The sequence below is a fragment of the Miniopterus natalensis genome, chromosome 15, assembly GCF_054644295.1.
Source record: "Miniopterus natalensis isolate mMinNat1 chromosome 15, mMinNat1.hap1, whole genome shotgun sequence".
Taxonomy (NCBI): domain Eukaryota; kingdom Metazoa; phylum Chordata; class Mammalia; order Chiroptera; family Miniopteridae; genus Miniopterus; species Miniopterus natalensis.
In genome coordinates this window covers 53930441-53957928 of record NC_142095.1, presented here as the reverse complement: position 1 = coordinate 53957928, position 27488 = coordinate 53930441, and positions in this window count along the sequence as shown.

Sequence of the window (27488 nt, the reverse complement as noted above, 5' to 3'; positions counted from 1 at the left end):
GGGATGCATTGTTCCAATCCCTTGCAAGCCTCAAGTTGTTTCTTACACAATGTGGAAAAACAAGGAGTATGTTTCCCAAATCTCTTGAAATCCAGGAAAACGCACACTACATCACTCTTGCTCAACCACGATCTTTCTCCTAATGTGTTGAGAACATTCAAGAAACCAGAAAAGAAGGGTATTTTGATGTGAATTTCAGATGGCTATGTATAAAAGGACATTTCTATTGGTTGCAGAGTGCAAATCCATGATTGACCTCATGTTCTCCATGAAAACCTTACATTTCCAAGTGACCTGAAGTAGGACTTTCACAAAAAGATGTGTTTGCGTGTCTGTGGTTTAGGAAGCTCTAAGTAGTGTATTCAGTGCTGGAGAGTAACACAGCTACAGAAGTTACACAGCGTTTTGAGAGCACCAACATGCTTCAAGCTGAAACTGCTACAAGGTGTGTGTAGCATGCAGAAAGAAGGCTTGTCATTTCAAAGAAAGAAGTGGAAACCAAAATGCATGTAGTGAAACGAGCACACCAGTATGGGAGATGTGCATGTGGACAGTTTCAAGCAGCAGCTCTTTGTGGACACTTGGAGACAGCGCTGTGAAAAAATTTCGTACGAGGCGGGATTTGGCCAAAGTTGAAAGACCTTCCAAAACCAACCCTAAAGAACTTAGCCAAACAATGAATGTTGCAACAAGCTCCTGCAGGAAAGGTGCTTCTATGAGACAACCCCCGAGCAGGTAGCTACATTCTGCACAGCACAAAATGCAAATGAATTCCAGGCTGAAAACTCACTCCAGAAGGATGAAATGCATGTGTTTCTCTCTGAAAGAACACTCTGACACTAGGCTTTTGCTTGCTCCTTCAAAGTCTTTGTAGAAACATGTGTTTTCACTGCTGGAATACGTATTGGGATGCATTGTTTCAATCTCTTGCAAGCCTCATGTTGTTTCTTACACAATGTGGAAAAACAAGGAGTATGTTTCCCAAATCTCTTGAAATCCAGGAAAACGCACACTACATCACTCTTGCTCAAACACGATCTTTCTCCTAATGTGTTGAGAACATTCAAGAAACCAGAAAAGAAGGGTATTTTGATGTGAATTTCAGATGGCTATGTATAAAAGGACATTTCTATTGGTTGCAGAGTGCAAATCCATGATTGACCTCATGTACTCCATGAAAACCTTACATTTCCAAGTGACCTGAAGTAAGACTTTCACAAAAAGATATGTTTGCGTGTCTGTGGTGAAAGGAGCTCTAACTAGTGTATTCAGTGCTGGAGAGTAACACACTGTACAGAATTTACACAGCGTTTTGAGAGCACCAACATGCTTCAAGCTGAAACTGCTACAAGGTGTGTGTAGCATGCAGAAAGAAGGCTTGTCATTTCAAAGAAAGAAGTGGAAACCAAAATGCAGGTAGTGAAACGAGCACACCAGTATGGGAGATGTGCATGTGGACAGTTTCAAGCAGCAGCTCTTTGTGAACACTTGGAGACAGCGCTGTGAAAAAATTTCGTACGAAGCGGGATTTGGCCAAAGATTAAAGACCTTCCAAAACCAACCCTAAAGAACTTAGCCAAACAATGAATGTTGCAACAAGCTCCTGCAGGAAAGGTGCTTCTATGAGACAAGCCCCGAGCAGGTAGCTACATTCTGCACAGTACAAAATGCAAATGAATTCCAGGCTGAAAACTCACTCCAGAAGGATGAAATGCATGTGTTTCTCTCTGAAAGAACACTCTGCCACTAGGCTTTTGCTTGCTCCTTCAAAGTCTTTGTAGAAACATGTGTTTTCACTGCTGGAATACGTTTTGGGATGCATTGTTCCAATCTCTTGCAAGCCTCATGTTGTTTCTTACACAATGTGGAAAAACAAGGAGTATGTTTCCCAAATCATTTGAAATCCAGGAAAACGCACACTACATCACTCTTGCTCAAACACGATCTTTCTCCTAATGTGTTGAGAACATTCAAGAAACCAGAAAAGAAGGGTATTTTGATGTGAATTTCAGATGGCTATGTACAAAAGGACATTTCTATTGGTTGCAGAGTGCAAAACCATGATTGACCTCATGTTCTCCATGAAAACCTTACATTTCCAAGTGACCTGAAGTAAGACTTTCACAAAAAGATATGTTTGCGTGTCTGTGGTGAAAGGAGCTCTAACTAGTGTATTCAGTGCTGGAGAGTAACACACTGTACAGAATTTACACAGCGTTTTGAGAGCACCAACATGCTTCAAGCTGAAACTGCTACAACGTGTGTGTAGCATGCAGAAAGAAGGCTTGTCATTTCAAAGAAAGAAGTGGAAACCAAAATGCAGGTAGTGAAACGAGCACACCAGTATGGGAGATGTGCATGTGGACAGTTTCAAGCAGCAGCTCTTTGTGGACACTTGGAGACAGCGCTGTGAAAAATTTTCGTACGAAGCGGGATTTGGCCAAAGTTGAAAGACCTTCCAAAACCAACCCTAAAGAACTGAGCCAAACAATGAATGTTGCAACAAGCTCCTGCAGGAACGGTGCTTCTATGAGACAAGCCCCGAGCAGGTAGCTACATTCTGCACAGTACAAAATGCAAATGAATTCCAGGCTGAAAACTCACTCCAGAAGGATGAAATGCATGTGTTTCTCTCTGAAAGAACACTCTGCCACTAGGCTTTTGCTTGCTCCTTCAAAGTCTTTGTAGAAACATGTGTTTACACTGCTGGAATACGTTTTGGGATGCATTGTTCCAATCCCTTGCAAGCCTCAAGTTGTTTCTTACACAATGTGGAAAAACAAGGAGTATGTTTCCCAAATCTCTTGAAATCCAGGAAAACGCACACTACATCACTCTTGCTCAACCACGATCTTTCTCCTAATGTGTTGAGAACATTCAAGAAACCAGAAAAGAAGGGTATTTTGATGTGAATTTCAGATGGCTATGTATAAAAGGACATTTCTATTGGTTGCAGAGTGCAAATCCATGATTGACCTCATGTTCTCCATGAAAACCTTACATTTCCAAGTGACCTGAAGTAGGACTTTCACAAAAAGATGTGTTTGCGTGTCTGTGGTTTAGGAAGCTCTAAGTAGTGTATTCAGTGCTGGAGAGTAACACAGCTACAGAAGTTACACAGCGTTTTGAGAGCACCAACATGCTTCAAGCTGAAACTGCTACAAGGTGTGTGTAGCATGCAGAAAGAAGGCTTGTCATTTCAAAGAAAGAAGTGGAAACCAAAATGCATGTAGTGAAACGAGCACACCAGTATGGGAGATGTGCATGTGGACAGTTTCAAGCAGCAGCTCTTTGTGGACACTTGGAGACAGCGCTGTGAAAAAATTTCGTACGAGGCGGGATTTGGCCAAAGTTGAAAGACCTTCCAAAACCAACCCTAAAGAACTTAGCCAAACAATGAATGTTGCAACAAGCTCCTGCAGGAAAGGTGCTTCTATGAGACAACCCCCGAGCAGGTAGCTACATTCTGCACAGCACAAAATGCAAATGAATTCCAGGCTGAAAACTCACTCCAGAAGGATGAAATGCATGTGTTTCTCTCTGAAAGAACACTCTGACACTAGGCTTTTGCTTGCTCCTTCAAAGTCTTTGTAGAAACATGTGTTTTCACTGCTGGAATACGTATTGGGATGCATTGTTTCAATCTCTTGCAAGCCTCATGTTGTTTCTTACACAATGTGGAAAAACAAGGAGTATGTTTCCCAAATCTCTTGAAATCCAGGAAAACGCACACTACATCACTCTTGCTCAAACACGATCTTTCTCCTAATGTGTTGAGAACATTCAAGAAACCAGAAAAGAAGGGTATTTTGATGTGAATTTCAGATGGCTATGTATAAAAGGACATTTCTATTGGTTGCAGAGTGCAAATCCATGATTGACCTCATGTACTCCATGAAAACCTTACATTTCCAAGTGACCTGAAGTAAGACTTTCACAAAAAGATATGTTTGCGTGTCTGTGGTGAAAGGAGCTCTAACTAGTGTATTCAGTGCTGGAGAGTAACACACTGTACAGAATTTACACAGCGTTTTGAGAGCACCAACATGCTTCAAGCTGAAACTGCTACAAGGTGTGTGTAGCATGCAGAAAGAAGGCTTGTCATTTCAAAGAAAGAAGTGGAAACCAAAATGCAGGTAGTGAAACGAGCACACCAGTATGGGAGATGTGCATGTGGACAGTTTCAAGCAGCAGCTCTTTGTGAACACTTGGAGACAGCGCTGTGAAAAAATTTCGTACGAAGCGGGATTTGGCCAAAGATTAAAGACCTTCCAAAACCAACCCTAAAGAACTTAGCCAAACAATGAATGTTGCAACAAGCTCCTGCAGGAAAGGTGCTTCTATGAGACAAGCCCCGAGCAGGTAGCTACATTCTGCACAGTACAAAATGCAAATGAATTCCAGGCTGAAAACTCACTCCAGAAGGATGAAATGCATGTGTTTCTCTCTGAAAGAACACTCTGCCACTAGGCTTTTGCTTGCTCCTTCAAAGTCTTTGTAGAAACATGTGTTTTCACTGCTGGAATACGTTTTGGGATGCATTGTTCCAATCTCTTGCAAGCCTCATGTTGTTTCTTACACAATGTGGAAAAACAAGGAGTATGTTTCCCAAATCATTTGAAATCCAGGAAAACGCACACTACATCACTCTTGCTCAAACACGATCTTTCTCCTAATGTGTTGAGAACATTCAAGAAACCAGAAAAGAAGGGTATTTTGATGTGAATTTCAGATGGCTATGTACAAAAGGACATTTCTATTGGTTGCAGAGTGCAAAACCATGATTGACCTCATGTTCTCCATGAAAACCTTACATTTCCAAGTGACCTGAAGTAAGACTTTCACAAAAAGATATGTTTGCGTGTCTGTGGTGAAAGGAGCTCTAACTAGTGTATTCAGTGCTGGAGAGTAACACACTGTACAGAATTTACACAGCGTTTTGAGAGCACCAACATGCTTCAAGCTGAAACTGCTACAACGTGTGTGTAGCATGCAGAAAGAAGGCTTGTCATTTCAAAGAAAGAAGTGGAAACCAAAATGCAGGTAGTGAAACGAGCACACCAGTATGGGAGATGTGCATGTGGACAGTTTCAAGCAGCAGCTCTTTGTGGACACTTGGAGACAGCGCTGTGAAAAATTTTCGTACGAAGCGGGATTTGGCCAAAGTTGAAAGACCTTCCAAAACCAACCCTAAAGAACTGAGCCAAACAATGAATGTTGCAACAAGCTCCTGCAGGAACGGTGCTTCTATGAGACAAGCCCCGAGCAGGTAGCTACATTCTGCACAGTACAAAATGCAAATGAATTCCAGGCTGAAAACTCACTCCAGAAGGATGAAATGCATGTGTTTCTCTCTGAAAGAACACTCTGCCACTAGGCTTTTGCTTGCTCCTTCAAAGTCTTTGTAGAAACATGTGTTTACACTGCTGGAATACGTTTTGGGATGCATTGTTCCAATCCCTTGCAAGCCTCAAGTTGTTTCTTACACAATGTGGAAAAACAAGGAGTATGTTTCCCAAATCTCTTGAAATCCAGGAAAACGCACACTACATCACTCTTGCTCAACCACGATCTTTCTCCTAATGTGTTGAGAACATTCAAGAAACCAGAAAAGAAGGGTATTTTGATGTGAATTTCAGATGGCTATGTATAAAAGGACATTTCTATTGGTTGCAGAGTGCAAATCCATGATTGACCTCATGTTCTCCATGAAAACCTTACATTTCCAAGTGACCTGAAGTAGGACTTTCACAAAAAGATGTGTTTGCGTGTCTGTGGTTTAGGAAGCTCTAAGTAGTGTATTCAGTGCTGGAGAGTAACACAGCTACAGAAGTTACACAGCGTTTTGAGAGCACCAACATGCTTCAAGCTGAAACTGCTACAAGGTGTGTGTAGCATGCAGAAAGAAGGCTTGTCATTTCAAAGAAAGAAGTGGAAACCAAAATGCATGTAGTGAAACGAGCACACCAGTATGGGAGATGTGCATGTGGACAGTTTCAAGCAGCAGCTCTTTGTGGACACTTGGAGACAGCGCTGTGAAAAAATTTCGTACGAGGCGGGATTTGGCCAAAGTTGAAAGACCTTCCAAAACCAACCCTAAAGAACTTAGCCAAACAATGAATGTTGCAACAAGCTCCTGCAGGAAAGGTGCTTCTATGAGACAACCCCCGAGCAGGTAGCTACATTCTGCACAGCACAAAATGCAAATGAATTCCAGGCTGAAAACTCACTCCAGAAGGATGAAATGCATGTGTTTCTCTCTGAAAGAACACTCTGACACTAGGCTTTTGCTTGCTCCTTCAAAGTCTTTGTAGAAACATGTGTTTTCACTGCTGGAATACGTATTGGGATGCATTGTTTCAATCTCTTGCAAGCCTCATGTTGTTTCTTACACAATGTGGAAAAACAAGGAGTATGTTTCCCAAATCTCTTGAAATCCAGGAAAACGCACACTACATCACTCTTGCTCAAACACGATCTTTCTCCTAATGTGTTGAGAACATTCAAGAAACCAGAAAAGAAGGGTATTTTGATGTGAATTTCAGATGGCTATGTATAAAAGGACATTTCTATTGGTTGCAGAGTGCAAATCCATGATTGACCTCATGTACTCCATGAAAACCTTACATTTCCAAGTGACCTGAAGTAGGACTTTCACAAAAAGATGTGTTTGCGTGTCTGTGGTGAAAGGAGCTCTAACTAGTGTATTCAGTGCTGGAGAGTAACACACTGTACAGAATTTACACAGCGTTTTGAGAGCACCAACATGCTTCAAGCTGAAACTGCTACAAGGTGTGTGTAGCATGCAGAAAGAAGGCTTGTCATTTCAAAGAAAGAAGTGGAAACCAAAATGCAGGTAGTGAAACGAGCACACCAGTATGGGAGATGTGCATGTGGACAGTTTCAAGCAGCAGCTCTTTGTGAACACTTGGAGACAGCGCTGTGAAAAAATTTCGTACGAAGCGGGATTTGGCCAAAGATGAAACACCTTCCAAAACCAACCCTAAAGAACTTAGCCAAACAATGAATGTTGCAACAAGCTCCTGCAGGAAAGGTGCTTCTATGAGACAAGCCCCGAGCAGGGAGCTACATTCTGCACAGTACAAAATGCAAATGAATTCCAGGCTGAAAACTCACTCCAGAAGGATGAAATGCCTGTGTTTCTCTCTGAAAGAACACTCTGCCACTAGGCTTTTGCTTGCTCTTTCAAAGTCTTTGTAGGAACATATGTTTTCACTGCTGGAATACGTTTTGGGATGCATTGTTCCAATCCCTTGCAAGCCTCATTTTGTTTCTTACACAATGTGGAAAAACAAGGAGTATGTTTCCCAAATCACTTGAAATCCAGGAAAACGCACACTACATCACTCTTGCTCAACCACGATCTTTCTCCTAATGTGTTGAGAACATTCAAGAAACCAGAAAAGAAGGGTATTTTGATGTGAATTTCAGATGGCTATGTATAAAAGGACATTTCTATTGGTTGCAGAGTGCAAATCCATGATTGACCTCATGTTCTCCATGAAAACCTTACATTTCCAAGTGACCTGAAGTAGGACTTTCACAAAAAGATGTGTTTGCGTGTCTGTGGTTTAGGAAGCTCTAAGTAGTGTATTCAGTGCTGGAGAGTAACACAGCTACAGAAGTTACACAGCGTTTTGAGAGCACCAACATGCTTCAAGCTGAAACTGCTACAAGGTGTGTGTAGCATGCAGAAAGAAGGCTTGTCATTTCAAAGAAAGAAGTGGAAACCAAAATGCATGTAGTGAAACGAGCACACCAGTATGGGAGATGTGCATGTGGACAGTTTCAAGCAGCAGCTCTTTGTGGACACTTGGAGACAGCGCTGTGAAAAAATTTCGTACGAGGCGGGATTTGGCCAAAGTTGAAAGACCTTCCAAAACCAACCCTAAAGTACTTAGCCAAACAATGAATGTTGCAACAAGCTCCTGCAGGAAAGGTGCTTCTATGAGACAACCCCCGAGCAGGTAGCTACATTCTGCACAGCACAAAATGCAAATGAATTCCAGGCTGAAAACTCACTCCAGAAGGATGAAATGCATGTGTTTCTCTCTGAAAGAACACTCTGACACTAGGCTTTTGCTTGCTCCTTCAAAGTCTTTGTAGAAACATGTGTTTTCACTGCTGGAATACGTATTGGGATGCATTGTTTCAATCTCTTGCAAGCCTCATGTTGTTTCTTACACAATGTGGAAAAACAAGGAGTATGTTTCCCAAATCTCTTGAAATCCAGGAAAACGCACACTACATCACTCTTGCTCAAACACGATCTTTCTCCTAATGTGTTGAGAACATTCAAGAAACCAGAAAAGAAGGGTATTTTGATGTGAATTTCAGATGGCTATGTATAAAAGGACATTTCTATTGGTTGCAGAGTGCAAATCCATGATTGACCTCATGTACTCCATGAAAACCTTACATTTCCAAGTGACCTGAAGTAGGACTTTCACAAAAAGATGTGTTTGCGTGTCTGTGGTGAAAGGAGCTCTAACTAGTGTATTCAGTGCTGGAGAGTAACACACTGTACAGAATTTACACAGCGTTTTGAGAGCAGCAACATGCTTCAAGCTGAAACTGCTACAAGGTGTGTGTAGCATGCAGAAAGAAGGCTTGTCATTTCAAAGAAAGAAGTGGAAACCAAAATGCATGTAGTGAAACGAGCACACCAGTATGGGAGATGTGCATGTGGACAGTTTCAAGCAGCAGCTCTTTGTGAACACTTGGAAACAGCGCTGTGAAAAAATTTCGTATGAAGCGGGATTTGGCCAAAGATGAAACACCTTCCAAAACCAACCCTAAAGAACTTAGCCAAACAATGAATATTGCAACAAGCTCCTGCAGGAAAGGTGCTTCTATGAGACAAGCCCCGAGCAGGTAGCTACATTCTGCACAGTACAAAATGCAAATGAATTCCAGGCTGAAAACTCACTCCAGAAGGATGAAATGCATGTGTTTCTCTCTGAAAGAACACTCTGACACTAGGCTTTTGCTTGCTCCTTCAAATTCTTTGTAGAAACATGTGTTTTCACTACTGGAATACGTTTTGGGATGCATTGTTCCAATCTCCTGCAAGCCTCATATTGTTTCTTACACAATGTGGAAAAACAAGGAGTATGTTTCCCAAATCACTTGAAATCCAGGAAAACGCACACTACATCACTCTTGCTCAAACACGATCTTTCTCCTAATGTGTTGAGAACATTCAAGAAACCAGAAAAGAAGGGTATTTTGATGTGAATTTCAGATGGCTATGTACAAAAGGACATTTCTATTGGTTGCAGAGTGCAAAACCATGATTGACCTCATGTTCTCCATGAAAACCTTACATTTCCAAGTGACCTGAAGTAAGACTTTCACAAAAAGATATGTTTGCGTGTCTGTGGTGAAAGGAGCTCTAACTAGTGTATTCAGTGCTGGAGAGTAACACACTGTACAGAATTTACACAGCGTTTTGAGAGCACCAACATGCTTCAAGCTGAAACTGCTACAAGGTGTGTGTAGCATGCAGAAAGAAGGCTTGTCATTTCAAAGAAAGAAGTGGAAACCAAAATGCATGTAGTGAAACGAGCACACCAGTATGGGAGATGTGCATGTGGACAGTTTCAAGCAGCAGCTCTTTGTGGACACTTGGAGACAGCGCTGTGAAAAAATTTCGTACGGGGCGGGATTTGGCCAAAGTTGAAAGACCTTCCAAAACCAACCCTAAAGAACTTAGCCAAACAATGAATGTTGCAACAAGCTCCTGCAGGAAAGGTGCTTCTATGAGACAACCCCCGAGCAGGTAGCTACATTCTGCACAGCACAAAATGGAAATGAATTCCAGGCTGAAAACTCACTCCAGAAGGATGAAATGCATGTGTTTCTCTCTGAAAGAACACTCTGCCACTAGGCTTTTGCTTGCTCCTTCAAAGTCTTTGTAGGAACATGTGTTTTCACTGCTGGAATACGTTTTGGGATGCATTGTTCCAATCCCTTGCAAGCCTCATTTTGTTTCTTACACAATGTGGAAAAACAAGGAGTATGTTTCCCAAATCACTTGAAATCCAGGAAAACGCACACTACATCACTCTTGCTCAACCACGATCTTTCTCCTAATGTGTTGAGAACATTCAAGAAACCAGAAAAGAAGGGTATTTTGATGTGAATTTCAGATGGCTATGTATAAAAGGACATTTCTATTGGTTGCAGAGTGCAAATCCATGATTGACCTCATGTCCTCCATGAAAACCTTACATTTCCAAGTGACCTGAAGTAGGACTTTCACAAAAAGATGTGTTTGCGTGTCTGTGGTTTAGGGAGCTCTAAGTAGTGTATTCAGTGCTGGAGAGTAACACAGCTACAGAAGTTACACAGCGTTTTGAGAGCACCAACATGCTTCAAGCTGAAACTGCTACAAGGTGTGTGTAGCATGCAGAAAGAAGGCTTGTCATTTCAAAGAAAGAAGTGGAAACCAAAATGCATGTAGTGAAACGAGCACACCAGTATGGGAGATGTGCATGTGGACAGTTTCAAGCAGCAGCTCTTTGTGGACACTTGGAGACAGCGCTGTGAAAAAATTTCGTACGAGGCGGGATTTGGCCAAAGTTGAAAGACCTTCCAAAACCAACCCTAAAGAACTTAGCCAAACAATGAATGTTGCAACAAGCTCCTGCAGGAAAGGTGCTTCTATGAGACAACCCCCGAGCAGGTAGCTACATTCTGCACAGCACAAAATGCAAATGAATTCCAGGCTGAAAACTCACTCCAGAAGGATGAAATGCATGTGTTTCTCTCTGAAAGAACACTCTGCCACTAGGCTTTTGCTTGCTCCTTCAAAGTCTTTGTAGAAACATGTGTTTTCACTGCTGAAATACGTATTGGGATGCATTGTTTCAATCTCTTGCAAGCCTCATGTTGTTTCTTACACAATGTGGAAAAACAAGGAGTATGTTTCCCAAATCACTTGAAATCCAGGAAAACGCACACTACATCACTCTTGCTCAAACACGATCTTTCTCCTAATGTGTTGAGAACATTCAAGAAACCAGAAAACAAGGGTATTTTGATGTGAATTTCAGATGGCTATGTACAAAAGGACATTTCTATTGGTTGCAGAGTGCAAAACCATGATTGACCTCATGTTCTCCATGAAAACCTTACATTTCCAAGTGACCTGAAGTAAGACTTTCACAAAAAGATATGTTTGCGTGTCTGTGGTGAAAGGAGCTCTAACTAGTGTATTCAGTGCTGGAGAGTAACACACTGTACAGAATTTACACAGCGTTTTGAGAGCACCAACATGCTTCAAGCTGAAACTGCTACAAGGTGTGTGTAGCATGCAGAAAGAAGGCTTGTCATTTCAAAGAAAGAAGTGGAAACCAAAATGCAGGTAGTGAAACGAGCACACCAGTATGGGAGATGTGCATGTGGACAGTTTCAAGCAGCAGCTCTTTGTGAACACTTGGAGACAGCGCTGTGAAAAAATTTCGTACGAAGCGGGATTTGGCCAAAGATGAAAGACCTTCCAAAACCAACCCTAAAGAACTTAGCCAAACAATGAATGTTGCAACAAGCTCCTGCAGGAAAGGTGCTTCTATGAGACAAGCCCCGAGCAGGGAGCTACATTCTGCACAGTACAAAATGCAAATGAATTCCAGGCTGAAAACTCACTCCAGAAGGATGAAATGCATGTGTTTCTCTCTGAAAGAACACTCTGCCACTAGGCTTTTGCTTGCTCCTTCAAAGTCTTTGTAGGAACATGTGTTTTCACTGCTGGAATACGTTTTGGGATGCATTGTTCCAATCCCTTGCAAGCCTCATTTTGTTTCTTACACAATGTGGAAAAACAAGGAGTATGTTTCCCAAATCACTTGAAATCCAGGAAAACGCACACTACATCACTCTTGCTCAACCACGATCTTTCTAATAATGTGTTGAGAACATTCAAGAAACCAGAAAAGAAGGGTATTTTGATGTGAATTTCAGATGGCTATGTATAAAAGGACATTTCTATTGGTTGCAGAGTGCAAATCCATGATTGACCTCATGTTCTCCATGAAAACCTTACATTTCCAAGTGACCTGAAGTAGGACTTTCACAAAAAGATGTGTTTGCGTGTCTGTGGTTTAGGAAGCTCTAAGTAGTGTATTCAGTGCTGGAGAGTAACACAGCTACAGAAGTTACACAGCGTTTTGAGAGCACCAACATGCTTCAAGCTGAAACTGCTACAAGGTGTGTGTAGCATGCAGAAAGAAGGCTTGTCATTTCAAAGAAAGAAGTGGAAACCAAAATGCATGTAGTGAAACGAGCACACCAGTATGGGAGATGTGCATGTGGACAGTTTCAAGCAGCAGCTCTTTGTGGACACTTGGAGACAGCGCTGTGAAAAAATTTCGTACGAGGCGGGATTTGGCCAAAGTTGAAAGACCTTCCAAAACCAACCCTAAAGAACTTAGCCAAACAATGAATGTTGCAACAAGCTCCTGCAGGAAAGGTGCTTCTATGAGACAACCCCCGAGCAGGTAGCTACATTCTGCACAGCACAAAATGCAAATGAATTCCAGGCTGAAAACTCACTCCAGAAGGATGAAATGCATGTGTTTCTCTCTGAAAGAACACTCTGCCACTAGGCTTTTGCTTGCTCCTTCAAAGTCTTTGTAGAAACATGTGTTTTCACTGCTGGAATACGTATTGGGATGCATTGTTTCAATCTCTTGCAAGCCTCATGTTGTTTCTTACACAATGTGGAAAAACAAGGAGTATGTTTCCCAAATCACTTGAAATCCAGGAAAACGCACACTACATCACTCTTGCTCAAACACGATCGTTCTCCTAATGTGTTGAGAACATTCAAGAAACCAGAAAAGAAGGGTATTTTGATGTGAATTTCAGATAGCTATGTACAAAAGGACATTTCTATTGGTTGCAGAGTGCAAAACCATGATTGACCTCATGTTCTCCATGAAAACCTTACATTTCCAAGTGACCTGAAGTAAGACGTTCACAAAAAGATATGTTTGCGTGTCTGTGGTGAAAGGAGCTCTAACTAGTGTATTCAGTGCTGGAGAGTAACACACTGTACAGAATTTACACAGCGTTTTGAGAGCACCAACATGCTTCAAGCTGAAACTGCTACAAGGTGTGTGTAGCATGCAGAAAGAAGGCTTGTCATTTCAAAGAAAGAAGTGGAAACCAAAATGCATGTAGTGAAACGAGCACACCAGTATGGGAGATGTGCATGTGGACAGTTTCAAGCAGCAGCTCTTTGTGAACACTTGGAGACAGCGCTGTGAAAAAATTTCGTATGAAGCGGGATTTGGCCAAAGATGAAACACCTTCCAAAACCAACCCTAAAGAACTTAGCCAAACAATGAATGTTGCAACAAGCTCCTGCAGGAAAGGTGCTTCTATGAGACAAGCCCCGAGCAGGTAGCTACATTCTGCACAGTACAAAATGGAAATGAATTCCACGCTGAAAACTCACTCCAGAAGGATGAAATGCATGTGTTTCTCTCTGAAAGAACACTCTGCCACTAGGCTTTTGCTTGCTTCTTCAAAGTCTTTGTAGAAACATGTGTTTTCACTGCTGGAATACGTTTTGGGATGCATTGTTACAATCCCTTGCAAGCCTCATGTTGTTTCTTATACAATGTGGAAAAACAAGGAGTATGTTTCCCAAATCACTTGAAATCCAGGAAAACGCACACTACATCACTCTTGCTCAAACACGATCTTTCTCCTAATGTGTTGAGAACATTCAAGAAACCAGAAAAGAAGGGTATTTTGATGTGAATTTCAGATGGCTATGTACAAAAGGACATTTCTATTGGTTGCAGAGTGCAAAACCATGATTGACTTCATGTTCTCCATGAAAACCTTACATTTCCAAGTGACCTGAAGTAAGACTTTCACAAAAAGATATGTTTGCGTGTCTGTGGTGAAAGGAGCTCTAACTAGTGTATTCAGTGCTGGAGAGTAACACACTGTACAGAATTTACACAGCGTTTTGAGAGCACCAACATGCTTCAAGCTGAAACTGCTACAAGGTGTGTGTAGCATGCAGAAAGAAGGCTTGTCATTTCAAAGAAAGAAGTGGAAACCAAAATGCAGGTAGTGAAACGAGCACACCAGTATGGGAGATGTGCATGTGGACAGTTTCAAGCAGCAGCTCTTTGGGAACACTTGGAGACAGCGCTGTGAAAAAATTTCGTATGAAGCGTGATTTGGCCAAAGATGAAACACCTTCCAAAACCAACCCTAAAGAACTTAGCCAAACAATGAATATTGCAACAAGCTCCTGCAGGAAAGGTGCTTCTATGAGACAAGCCCCGAGCAGGTAGCTACATTCTGCACAGTACAAAATGCAAATGAATTCCACGCTGAAAACTCACTCCAGAAGGATGAAATGCATGTGTTTCTCTCTGAAAGAACACTCTGACACTAGGCTTTTGCTTGCTCCTTCAAAGTCTTTGTAGAAACATGTGTTTTCACTGCTGGAATACGTTTTGGGATGCATTGTTCCAATCCCTTGCAAGCCTCATTTTGTTTCTTACACAATGTGGAAAAACAAGGAGTATGTTTCCCAAATCACTTGAAATCCAGGAAAACGCACACTACATCACTCTTGCTCAACCACGATCTTTCTCCTAATGTGTTGAGAACATTCAAGAAACCAGAAAAGAAGGGTATTTTGAGGTGAATTTCAGATGGCTATGTACAAAAGGACATTTCTATTGGTTGCAGAGTGCAAATCCATGATTGACCTCATGTTCTGCATGAAAACCTTACATTTCCAAGTGACCTGAAGTAGGACTTTCACAAAAAGATGTGTTTGCGTGTCTGTGGTTTAGGGAGCTCTAAGTAGTGTATTCAGTGCTGGAGAGTAACACAGCTACAGAAGTTACACAGCGTTTTGAGAGCACCAACATGCTTCAAGCTGAAACTGCTACAAGGTGTGTGTAGCATGCAGAAAGAAGGCTTGTCATTTCAAAGAAAGAAGTGGAAACCAAAATGCATGTAGTGAAACGAGCACACCAGTATGGGAGATGTGCATGTGGACAGTTTCAAGCAGCAGCTATTTGTGGACACTTGGAGACAGCGCTGTGAAAATATTTCGTACGAGGCGGGATTTGGCCAAAGTTGAAAGACCTTCCAAAACCAACCGTAAAGAACTTAGCCAAACAATGAATATTGCAACAAGCTCCTGCAGGAAAGGTGCTTCTATGAGACAAGCCCCGAGCAGGTAGCTACATTCTGCACAGTACAAAATTCAAATGAATTCCAGGCTGAAAACTCACTCCAGAAGGATGAAATGCATGTTTTTCTCTCTGAAAGAACACTCTGCCACTAGGCTTTTGCTTGCTCCTTCAAAGTCTTTGTAGAAACATGTGTTTTCACTGCTGGAATACGTATTGGGATGCATTGTTTCAATCTCTTGCAAGCCTCATGTTGTTTCTTACACAATGTGGAAAAACAAGGAGTATGTTTCGCAAATCACTTGAAATCCAGGAAAACGCACACTACATCACTCTTGTTCAAACACGATCTTTCTCCTAATGTGTTGAGAACATTCAAGAAACCAGAAAAGAAGGGTATTTTGATGTGAATTTCAGATGGCTATGTACAAAAGGACATTTCTATTGGTTGCAGAGTGCAAAACCATGATTGACCTCATGTTCTCCATGAAAACCTTACATTTCCAAGTACCTGAAGTAGGACTTTCACAAAAAGATGTGTTTGCATGTCTGTGGTTTAGGGAGCTCTAAGTAGTGTATTCAGTGCTGGAGATTAACACAGCTACAGAATTTACACAGCGTTTTGAGAGCACCAACATGCTTCAAGCTGAAACTGCTACAAGGTGTGTGTAGCATGCAGAGAGAAGGCTTGTCATTTCAAAGAAAGAAGTGGAAACCAAAATGCAGGTAGTGAAACGAGCACACCAGTATGGGAGATGTGCATGTGGACAGTTTCAAGCAGCAGCTCTTTGTGAACACTTGGAGACAGCGCTGTGAAAAAATTTCGTACGAAGCGGGATTTTGCCAAAGATGAAAGACCTTCCAAAACCAACCCTAAAGAACTTAGCCAAACAATGAATGTTGCAACAAGCTCCTGCAGGAAAGGTGCTTCTATGAGACAAGCCCCGAGCAGGGAGCTACATTCTGCACAGTACAAAATGCAAATGAATTCCAGGCTGAAAACTCACTCCAGAAGGATGAAATGCATGTGTTTCTCTCTGAAAGAACACTCTGCCACTAGGCTTTTGCTTGCTCCTTCAAAGACTTTGTAGGAACATGTGTTTTCACTGCTGGAATACATTTTGGGATGCATTGTTCCAATCCCTTGCAAGCCTCATTTTGTTTCTTACACAATGTGGAAAAACAAGGAGTATGTTTCCCAAATCACTTGAAATCCAGGAAAACGCACACTACATCACTCTTGCTCAACCACGATCTTTCTCCTAATGTGTTGAGAACATTCAAGAAACCAGAAAAGAAGGGTATTTTGATGTGAATTTCAGATGGCTATGTATAAAAGGACATTTCTATTGGTTGCAGAGTGCAAATCCATGATTGACCTCATGTTCTCCATGAAAACCTTACATTTCCAAGTGACCTTAAGTAGGACTTTCACAAAAAGATGTGTATGCGTGTCTGTGGTTTAGGAAGCTCTAAGTAGTGTATTCAGTGCTAGAGAGTAACACAGCTACAGAAGTTACACAGCGTTTTGAGAGCACCAACATGCTTCAAGCTGAAACTGCTACAAGGTGTGTGTAGCATGCAGAAAGAAGGCTTGTCATTTCAAAGAAAGAAGTGGAAACCAAAATGCATGTAGTGAAACGAGCACACCAGTATGGGAGATGTGCATGTGGACAGTTTCAAGCACCAGCTATTTGTGGACACTTGGAGACAGCGCTGTGAAAAAATTTCGTACGAGGCGGGATTTGGCCAAAGTTGAAAGACCTTCCAAAACCAACCCTAAAGAACTTAGCCAAACAATGAATGTTGCAACAAGCTCCTGCAGGAAAGGTGCTTCTATGAGACAACCCCCGAGCAGGTAGCTACATTCTGCACAGCACAAAATGCAAATGAATTCCAGGCTGAAAACTCACTCCAGAAGGATGAAATGCATGTGTTTCTCTCTGAAAGAACACTCTGCCACTAGGCTTTTGCTTGCTCCTTCAAAGTCTTTGTAGAAACATGTGTTTTCTTTGCTGGAATACGTTTTGCGATGCATTGTTTCAATCTCTTGCAAGCCTCATGTTGTTTCTTACACAATGTGGAAAAACAAGGAGTATGTTTCCCAAATCACTTGAAATCCAGGAAAACGCACACTACATCACTCTTGCTCAAACACGATCTTTCTCCTAATGTGTTGAGAACATTCAAGAAACCAGAAAAGAAGGGTATTTTGATGTGAATTTCAGATGGCTATGTACAAAAGGACATTTCTATTGGTTGCAGAGTGCAAAACCATGATTGACCTCATGTTCTCCATGAAAATCTTACATTTCCAAGTGACCTGAAGTAGGACTTTCACAAAAAGATGTGTTTGCGTGTCTGTGGTTTAGGGAGCTCTAAGTAGTGTATTCAGTGCTGGAGAGTAACACAGCTACAGAAGTTACACAGCGTTTTGAGAGCACCAACATGCTTCAAGCTGAAACTGCTACAAGGTGTGTGTAGCATGCAGAAATAAGGCTTGTCATTTCAAAGAAAGAAGTGGAAACCAAAATGCATGTAGTGAAACGAGCACACCAGTATGGGAGATGTGCATGTGGACAGTTTCAAGCAGCAGCTATTTGTGGACACTTGGAGACAGCGCTGTGAAAAAATTTCGTACGAGGCGGGATTTGGCCAAAGTTGAAAGACCTTCCAAAACCAACCCTAAAGAACTTAGCCAAACAATGAATGTTGCAACAAGCTCCTGCAGGAAAGGTACTTCTATGAGACAACCCCCGAGCAGGTAGCTACATTCTACACAGCACAAAATGCAAATGAATTCCAGGCTGAAAACTCACTCCAGAAGGATGAAATGCATGTGTTTCTCTCTGAAAGAACACTCTGCCACTAGGCTTTTGCTTGCTCCTTCAAAGTCTTTGTAGAAACATGTGTTTTCACTGCTGGAATACGTATTGGGATGCATTGTTTCAATCTCTTGCAAGCCTCATGTTGTTTCTTACACAATGTGGAAAAACAAGGAGTATGTTTCCCAAATCACTTGAAATCCAGGAAAACGCACACTACATCACTCTTGCTCAAACACGATCTTTCTCCTAATGTGTTGAGAACATTCAAGAAACCAGAAAAGAAGGGTATTTTGATGTGAATTTCAGATGGCTATGTACAAAAGGACATTTCTATTGGTTGCAGAGTGCAAAACCATGATTGACCTCATGTTCTCCATGAAAACCTTACATTTCCAAGTGACCTGAAGTAAGACTTTCACAAAAAGATATGTTTGCGTGTCTGTGGTGAAAGGAGCTCTAACTAGTGTATTCAGTGCTGGAGAGTAACACACTGTACAGAATTTACACAGCGTTTTGAGAGCACCAACATGCTTCAAGCTGAAACTGCTACAAGGTGTGTGTAGCATGCAGAAAGAAGGCTTGTCATTTCAAAGAAAGAAGTGGAAACCAAAATGCATGTAGTGAAACGAGCACACCAGTATGGGAGATGTGCATGTGGACAGTTTCAAGCAGCAGCTCTTTGTGAACACTTGGAGACAGCGCTGTGAAAAAATTTCGTACGAGGCGGGATTTGGCCAAAGTTGAAAGACCTTCCAAAACCAACCCTAAAGAACTTAGCCAAACAATGAATGTTGCAACAAGCTCCTGCAGGAAAGGTGCTTCTATGAGACAAGCCCCGAGCAGGTAGCTACATTCTGCACAGTACAAAATGCAAATGAATTCCAGGCTGAAAACTCACTCCAGAAGGATGAAATGCATGTGTTTCTCTCTGAAAGAACACTCTGACACTAGGCTTTTGCTTGCTCCTTCAAAGTCTTTGTAGAAACATGTGTTTTCACTGCTGGAATACGTATTGGGATGCATTGTTTCAATCTCTTGCAAGCCTCATGTTGTTTCTTACACAATGTGGAAAAACAAGGAGTATGTTTCCCAAATCACTTGAAATCCAGGAAAACGCACACTACATCACTCTTGCTCAAACACGATCTTTCTCCTAATGTGTTGAGAACATTCAAGAAACCAGAAAAGAAGGGTATTTTGATGTGAATTTCAGATGGCTATGTATAAAAGGACATTTCTATTGGTTGCAGAGTGCAAATCCATGATTGAACTCATGTTCTCCATGAAAACCTTACATTTCCAAGTGACCTGAAGTAGGACTTTTACAAAAAGATGTGTTTGCGTGTCTGTGGTTTAGGAAGCTCTAAGTAGTGTATTCAGTGCTGGAGAGTAACACAGCTACAGAAGTTACACAGCGTTTTGAGAGCACCAACATGCTTCAAGCTGAAACTGCTACAAGGTGTGTGTAGCATGCAGAAAGAAGGCTTGTCATTTCAAAGAAAGAAGTGGAAACCAAAATGCATGTAGTGAAACGAGCACACCAGTATGGGAGATGTGCATGTGGACAGTTTCAAGCAGCAGCTCTTTGTGGACACTTGGAGACAGCGCTGTGAAAAAATTTCGTACGAGGCAGGATTTGGCCAAAGTTGAAAGACCTTCCAAAACCAACCCTAAAGAACTTAGCCAAACAATGAATGTTGCAACAAGCTCCTGCAGGAAAGGTGCTTCTATGAGACAACCCCCGAGCAGGTAGCTACATTCTGCACAGCACAAAATGCAAATGAATTCCAGGCTGAAAACTCACTCCAGAAGGATGAAATGCATGTGTTTCTCTCTGAAAGAACACTCTGACACTAGGCTTTTGCTTGCTCCTTCATATTCTTTGTAGAAACATGTGTTTTCACTACTGGAATACGTTTTGGGATGCATTGTTCCAATCTCTTGCAAGCCTCATATTATTTCTTACACAATGTGGAAAAACAAGGAGTATGTTTCCCAAATCACTTGAAATCCAGGAAAACGCATACTACATCACTCTTGCTCAAACACGATCTTTCTCCTAATGTGTTGAGAACATTCAAGAAACCAGAAAAGAAGGGTATTTTGATGTGAATTTCAGATGGCTATGTATAAAAGGACATTTCTATTGGTTGCAGAGTGCAAATCCATGATTGACCTCATGTTCTCCATGAAAACCTTACATTTCCAAGTGACCTGAAGTAGGACTTTCACAAAAAGATGTGTTTGCGTGTCTGTGGTGAAAGGAGCTCTAACTAGTGTATTCAGTGCTGGAGAGTAACACACTGTACAGAATTTACACAGCGTTTTGAGAGCACCAACATGCTTCAAGCTGAAACTGCTACAAGGTGTGTGTAGCATGCAGAAAGAAGGCTTGTCATTTCAAAGAAAGAAGTGGAAACCAAAATGCATGTAGTGAAACGAGCACACCAGTATGGGAGATGTGCATGTGGACAGTTTCAAGCAGCAGCTCTTTGTGAACACTTGGAGACAGCGCTGTGAAAAAATTTCGTACGAGGCGGGATTTGGCCAAAGTTGAAAGACCTTCCAAAACCAACCCTAAAGAACTTAGCCAAACAATGAATGTTGCAACAAGCTCCTGCAGGAAAGGTGCTTCTATGAGACAAGCCCCGAGCAGGTAGCTACATTCTGCACAGTACAAAATGCAAATGAATTCCAGGCTGAAAACTCACTCCAGAAGGATGAAATGCATGTGTTTCTCTCTGAAAGAACACTCTGACACTAGGCTTTTGCTTGCTCCTTCAAAGTCTTTGTAGAAACATGTGTTTTCACTGCTGGAATACGTATTGGGATGCATTGTTTCAATCTCTTGCAAGCCTCATGTTGTTTCTTACACAATGTGGAAAAACAAGGAGTATGTTTCCCAAATCACTTGAAATCCAGGAAAACGCACACTACATCACTCTTGCTCAAACACGATCTTTCTCCTAATGTGTTGAGAACATTCAAGAAACCAGAAAAGAAGGGTATTTTGATGTGAATTTCAGATGGCTATGTATAAAAGGACATTTCTATTGGTTGCAGAGTGCAAATCCATGATTGAACTCATGTTCTCCATGAAAACCTTACATTTCCAAGTGACCTGAAGTAGGACTTTTACAAAAAGATGTGTTTGCGTGTCTGTGGTTTAGGAAGCTCTAAGTACTGTATTCAGTGCTGGAGAGTAACACAGCTACAGAAGTTACACAGCGTTTTGAGAGCACCAACATGCTTCAAGCTGAAACTGCTACAAGGTGTGTGTAGCATGCAGAAAGAAGGCTTGTCATTTCAAAGAAAGAAGTGGAAACCAAAATGCATGTAGTGAAACGAGCACACCAGTATGGGAGATGTGCATGTGGACAGTTTCAAGCAGCAGCTCTTTGTGAACACTTGGAGACAGCGCTGTGATAAAATTTCGTATGAAGAGGGATTTGGCCAAAGATGAAACACCTTCCAAAACCAACCCTAAAGAACTTAGCCAAACAATGAATATTGCAACAAGCTCCTGCAGGAAAGGTGCTTCTATGAGACAAGCCCCGAGCAGGTAGCTACATTCTGCACAGTACAAAACGCAAATGAATTCCACGCTGAAAACTCACTCCAGAAGGATGAAATGCATGTGTTTCTCTCTGAAAGAACACTCTGACACTAGGCTTTTGCTTGCTCCTTCAAATTCTTTGTAGAAACATGTGTTTTCACTACTGGAATACGTTTTGGGATGCATTGTTCCAATCTCTTGCAAGCCTCATATTGTTTCTTACACAATGTGGAAAAACAAGGAGTATGTTTCCCAAATCACTTGAAATCCAGGAAAACGCACACTACATCACTCTTGCTCAAACACGATCTTTCTCCTAATGTGTTGAGAACATTCAAGAAACCAGAAAAGAAGGGTATTTTGATGTGAATTTCAGATGGCTATGTATAAAAGGACATTTCTATTGGTTGCAGAGTGCAAATCCATGATTGACCTCATTTTCTGCATGAAAACCTTACATTTCCAAGTACCTGAAGTAGGACTTTCACAAAAAGATGTGTTTGCATGTCTGTGGTTTAGGGAGCTCTAAGTAGTGTATTCAGTGCTGGAGAGTAACACAGCTACAGAAGTTACACAGCGTTTTGAGAGCACCAACATGCTTCAAGCTGAAACTGCTACAAGGTGTGTGTAGCATGCAGAGAGAAGGCTTGTCATTTCAAAGAAAGAAGTGGAAACCAAAATGCAGGTAGTGAAACGAGCACACCAGTATGGGAGATGTGCATGTGGACAGTTTCAAGCAGCAGCTCTTTGTGAACACTTGGAGACAGCGCTGTGAAAAAATTTCGTACGAAGCGGGATTTGGCCAAAGATGAAAGACCTTCCAAAACCAACCCTAAAGAACTTAGCCAAACAATGAATGTTGCAACAAGCTCCTGCAGGAAAGGTGCTTCTATGAGACAAGCCCCGAGCAGGGAGCTACATTCTGCACAGTACAAAATGCAAATGAATTCCAGGCTGAAAACTCACTCCAGAAGGATGAAATGCATGTGTTTCTCTCTGAAAGAACACTCTGCCACTAGGCTTTTGCTTGCTCCTTCAAAGACTTTGTAGGAACATGTGTTTTCACTGCTGGAATACGTTTTGGGATGCATTGTTCCAATCCCTTGCAAGCCTCATTTTGTTTCTTACACAATGTGGAAAAACAAGGAGTATGTTTCCCAAATCACTTGAAATCCAGGAAAACGCACACTACATCACTCTTGCTCAACCACGATCTTTCTCCTAATGTGTTGAGAACATTCAAGAAACCAGAAAAGAAGGGTATTTTGATGTGAATTTCAGATGGCTATGTATAAAAGGACATTTCTATTGGTTGCAGAGTGCAAATCCATGATTGACCTCATGTTCTCCATGAAAACCTTACATTTCCAAGTGACCTTAAGTAGGACTTTCACAAAAAGATGTGTTTGCGTGTCTGTGGTTTAGGAAGCTCTAAGTAGTGTATTCAGTGCTAGAGAGTAACACAGCTACAGAAGTTACACAGCGTTTTGAGAGCACCAACATGCTTCAAGCTGAAACTGCTACAAGGTGTGTGTAGCATGCAGAAAGAAGGCTTGTCATTTCAAAGAAAGAAGTGGAAACCAAAATGCATGTAGTGAAACGAGCACACCAGTATGGGAGATGTGCATGTGGACAGTTTCAAGCACCAGCTCTTTGTGGACACTTGGAGACAGCGCTGTGAAAAAATTTCGTACGAGGCGGGATTTGGCCAAAGTTGAAAGACCTTCCAAAACCAACCCTAAAGAACTTAGCCAAACAATGAATGTTGCAACAAGCTCCTGCAGGAAAGGTGCTTCTATGAGACAACCCCCGAGCAGGTAGCTACATTCTGCACAGCACAAAATGCAAATGAATTCCAGGCTGAAAACTCACTCCAGAAGGATGAAATGCATGTGTTTCTCTCTGAAAGAACACTCTGCCACTAGGCTTTTGCTTGCTCCTTCAAAGTCTTTGTAGAAACATGTGTTTTCACTGCTGGAATACGTATTGGGATGCATTGTTTCAATCTCTTGCAAGCCTCATGTTGTTTCTTACACAATGTGGAAAAACAAGGAGTATGTTTCCCAAATCACTTGAAATCCAGGAAAACGCACACTACATCACTCTTGCTCAAACACGATCTTTCTCCTAATGTGTTGAGAACATTCAAGAAACCAGAAAAGAAGGGTATTTTGATGTGAATTTCAGATGGCTATGTACAAAAGGACATTTCTATTGGTTGCAGAGTGCAAAACCATGATTGACCTCATGTTCTCCATGAAAATCTTACATTTCCAAGTGACCTGAAGTAGGACTTTCACAAAAAGATGTGTTTGCGTGTCTGTGGTTTAGGGAGCTCTAAGTAGTGTATTCAGTGCTGGAGAGTAACACAGCTACAGAAGTTACACAGCGTTTTGAGAGCACCAACATGCTTCAAGCTGAAACTGCTACAAGGTGTGTGTAGCATGCAGAAATAAGGCTTGTCATTTCAAAGAAAGAAGTGGAAACCAAAATGCATGTAGTGAAACGAGCACACCAGTATGGGAGATGTGCATGTGGACAGTTTCAAGCAGCAGCTATTTGTGGACACTTGGAGACAGCGCTGTGAAAAAATTTCGTACGAGGCGGGATTTGGCCAAAGTTGAAAGACCTTCCAAAACCAACCCTAAAGAACTTAGCCAAACAATGAATGTTGCAACAAGCTCCTGCAGGAAAGGTGCTTCTATGAGACAACCCCCGAGCAGGTAGCTACATTCTACACAGCACAAAATGCAAATGAATTCCAGGCTGAAAACTCACTCCAGAAGGATGAAATGCATGTGTTTCTCTCTGAAAGAACACTCTGCCACTAGGCTTTTGCTTGCTCCTTCAAAGTCTTTGTAGAAACATGTGTTTTCACTGCTGGAATACGTATTGGGATGCATTGTTTCAATCTCTTGCAAGCCTCATGTTGTTTCTTACACAATGTGGAAAAACAAGGAGTATGTTTCCCAAATCACTTGAAATCCAGGAAAACGCACACTACATCACTCTTGCTCAAACACGATCTTTCTCCTAATGTGTTGAGAACATTCAAGAAACCAGAAAAGAAGGGTATTTTGATGTGAATTTCAGATGGCTATGTACAAAAGGACATTTCTATTGGTTGCAGAGTGCAAAACCATGATTGACCTCATGTTCTCCATGAAAACCTTACATTTCCAAGTGACCTGAAGTAAGACTTTCACAAAAAGATATGTTTCCGTGTCTGTGGTGAAAGGAGCTCTAACTAGTGTATTCAGTGCTGGAGAGTAACACACTGTACAGAATTTACACAGCGTTTTGAGAGCACCAACATGCTTCAAGCTGAAACTGCTACAAGGTGTGTGTAGCATGCAGAAAGAAGGCTTGTCATTTCAAAGAAAGAAGTGGAAACCAAAATGCAGGTAGTGAAACGAGCACACCAGTATGGGAGATGTGCATGTGGACAGTTTCAAGCAGCAGCTCTTTGTGAACACTTGGAGACAGCGCTGTGAAAAAATTTCGTACGAGGCGGGATTTGGCCAAAGTTGAAAGACCTTCCAAAACCAACCCTAAAGAACTTAGCCAAACAATGAATGTTGCAACAAGCTCCTGCAGGAAAGGTGCTTCTATGAGACAACCCCCGAGCAGGTAGCTACATTCTGCACAGCACAAAATGCAAATGAATTCCAGGCTGAAAACTCACTCCAGAAGGATGAAATGCATGTGTTTCTCTCTGAAAGAACACTCTGACACTAGGCTTTTGCTTGCTCCTTCAAAGTCTTTGTAGAAACATGTGTTTTCACTGCTGGAATACGTATTGGGATGCATTGTTTCAATCTCTTGCAAGCCTCATGTTGTTTCTTACACAATGTGGAAAAACAAGGAGTATGTTTCCCAAATCACTTGAAATCCAGGAAAACGCACACTACATCACTCTTGCTCAAACACGATCTTTCTCCTAATGTTTTGAGAACATTCAAGAAACCAGAAAAGAAGGGTATTTTGATGTGAATTTCAGATGGCTATGTACAAAAGGACATTTCTTTTGGTTGCAGAGTGCAAAACCATGATTGACCTCATGTTCTCCATGAAAACCTTACATTTCCAAGTGACCTGAAGTAAGACTTTCACAAAAAGATATGTTTGCGTGTCTGTGGTGAAAGGAGCTCTAACTAGTGTATTCAGTGCTGGAGAGTAACACACTGTACAGAATTTACACAGCGTTTTGAGAGCACCAACATGCTTCAAGCTGAAACTGCTACAAGGTGTGTGTAGCATGCAGAAAGAAGGCTTGTCATTTCAAAGAAAGAAGTGGAAACCAAAATGCATGTAGTGAAACGAGCACACCAGTATGGGAGATGTGCATGTAGACAGTTTCAAGCAGCAGCTCTTTGTGGACACTTGGAGACAGCGCTGTGAAAAAATTTCGTACGAGGCGGGATTTGACCAAAGTTGAAAGACCTTCCAAAACCAACCCTAAAGAACTTAGCCAAACAATGAATGTTGCAACAAGCTCCTGCAGGAAAGGTGCTTCTATGAGACAACCCCCGAGCAGGTAGCTACATTCTGCACAGCACAAAATGCAAATGAATTCCAGGCTGAAAACTCACTCCAGAAGGATGAAATGCATGTGTTTCTCTCTGAAAGAACACTCTGACACTAGGCTTTTGCTTGCTCCTTCAAAGTCTTTGTAGAAACATGTGTTTTCACTGCTGGAATACGTATTGGGATGCATTGTTTCAATCTCTTGCAAGCCTCATGTTGTTTCTTACACAATGTGGAAAAACAAGGAGTATGTTTCCCAAATCACTTGAAATCCAGGAAAACGCACACTACATCACTCTTGCTCAAACACGATCTTTCTCCTAATGTGTTGAGAACATTCAAGAAACCAGAAAAGAAGGGTATTTTGATGTGAATTTCAGATGGCTATGTACAAAAGGACATTTCTATTGGTTGCAGAGTGCAAAACCATGATTGACCTCATGTTCTCCATGAAAACCTTACATTTCCAAGTGACCTGAAGTAAGACTTTCACAAAAAGATATGTTTGCGTGTCTGTGGTGAAAGGAGCTCTAACTAGTGTATTCAGTGCTGGAGAGTAACACACTGTACAGAATTTACACAGCGTTTTGAGAGCACCAACATGCTTCAAGCTGAAACTGCTACAAGGTGTGTGTAGCATGCAGAAAGAAGGCTTGTCATTTCAAAGAAAGAAGTGGAAACCAAAATGCAGGTAGTGAAACGAGCACACCAGTATGGGAGATGTGCATGTGGACAGTTTCAAGCAGCAGCTCTTTGTGAACACTTGGAGACAGCGCTGTGAAAAAATTTCGTACGAAGCGGGATTTGGCCAAAGATGAAAGACCTTCCAAAACCAACCCTAAAGAACTTAGCCAAACAATGAATGTTGCAACAAGCTCCTGCAGGAAAGGTGCTTCTATGAGACAACCCCCGAGCAGGTAGCTACATTCTGCACAGCACAAAATGCAAATGAATTCCAGGCTGAAAACTCACTCCAGAAGGATGAAATGCATGTGTTTCTCTCTGAAAGAACACTCTGCCACTAGGCTTTTGCTTGCTCCTTCAAAGTCTTTGTAGAAACATGTGTTTTCACTGCTGGAATACGTATTGGGATGCATTGTTTCAATCTCTTGCAAGCCTCATGTTGTTTCTTACACAATGTGGAAAAACAAGGAGTATGTTTCCCAAATCACTTGAAATCCAGGAAAACGCACACTACATCACTCTTGCTCAAACACGATCTTTCTCCTAATGTGTTGAGAACATTCAAGAAACCAGAAAAGAAGGGTATTTTGATGTGAATTTCAGATGGCTATGTACAAAAGGACATTTCTATTGGTTGCAGAGTGCAAAACCATGATTGACCTCATGTTCTCCATGAAAACCTTACATTTCCAAGTGACC